Source organism: Myotis davidii, unplaced genomic scaffold, assembly GCF_000327345.1.
Source record: "Myotis davidii unplaced genomic scaffold, ASM32734v1 scaffold1717, whole genome shotgun sequence".
Taxonomy (NCBI): Eukaryota; Metazoa; Chordata; class Mammalia; order Chiroptera; family Vespertilionidae; genus Myotis; species Myotis davidii.
The window spans coordinates 778,668-779,699 of NW_006287955.1; the positions used below are offsets into that span (position 1 = coordinate 778,668).

The 1,032-nt window shown below is 55.5% G+C and overlaps 1 protein-coding gene across 1 annotated transcript in view; it reads right to left on the reverse strand.

The window, feature by feature from the left end:
- The window catches only part of DENND3 (DENN/MADD domain containing 3), a gene marked incomplete at its 3' end in the record, with an annotated part of 73,424 nt that overhangs the window by 3,943 nt on the left and 68,449 nt on the right, over window positions 1–1,032 (reverse strand). The window lies entirely within an intron of this gene.

A 1,032-nucleotide genomic window follows, 5' to 3' on the forward strand; every position in this document is an offset into this window, starting at 1 on the left:
GCTGTGCCCGGCCTGTGCTGGGGGTGCTCGTCTGGTTGGAGCATCACCTCCTGCCCCAGAAGGTCAGAGGCTGGATTCCCTCTCGGGGCACACACCTAGCTTAGGGGTTTGACCCCCAGAGGGGGTGCATGTAGGAGGCAGCAGACCTATGTGTGTCTCTCACATTGATGTTTCTCTCTCTCCCTTCCTCTCCCTAAAAAAAGCAATTAAAAAAAATGTCCTTGAGTGAGATTTAAAAAACAAAACACACACACACACAAAATGTAAAAACCATGCTGTCCCCCGGCCGGTGCGGCTCAGCGGTTGAGCGTCGACCTATGAACCAGGAGGTCACAGTTCGAATCCCAGTCAGGGCACAGGCCTGTGTTGTGGGCTCGATCCCCAGCCCAGTAGGGGGCGTGCAGGAGGCAGCCGATCCATGGTTCTCATCATTGATGTTTCTCTCTCCCTCTCCCTTCCTCTCTGAAATCAATGAAAAAAAAATATATTTTTTTAAATAGCAAAGATATCTACTATTTGAATGACACCCCCTTAGATAGGGTGATGTTATATAGTGTTCAACCTTAACTATAATACACAGCGACTCGGCTATGCAGGTGATCAGATGGAGATGGTATGAATACCCGGGGAGAGGACACCAATCCCAGATAAGAGGCATTTTACCCTAATCCAATGACAGTGGGCTGACGGGAGCTGTGGGAGGACGGTCCCCGCAGGACAGAGAAGGCCCTGAAATGACCCTGGTCCCAGGAGGGAGGAGGGCAGGGTCTCAGACGTGGAGAAACCCAGCCGGTGCACGTCCCAGGCTCAGTGTCCCCCTGGGGGTGTCGGCGGCTCATCCCTTGGCCTCGTGCACAGCACTGACAGTCAAGGGGGCTCCCCTTACCCTGACTCTCGGGGGAGGCGGGCAAAGCCGGGGGACACTAAAGGGAAACACGAGGGGTCCGCGGTCCAGCCGCCACCACAGAGCCGTGGGCGCTGTCTTCGCGCCCGGACAAACACGGGAAAGGGCGCCGCGCCCACCTCGATGTT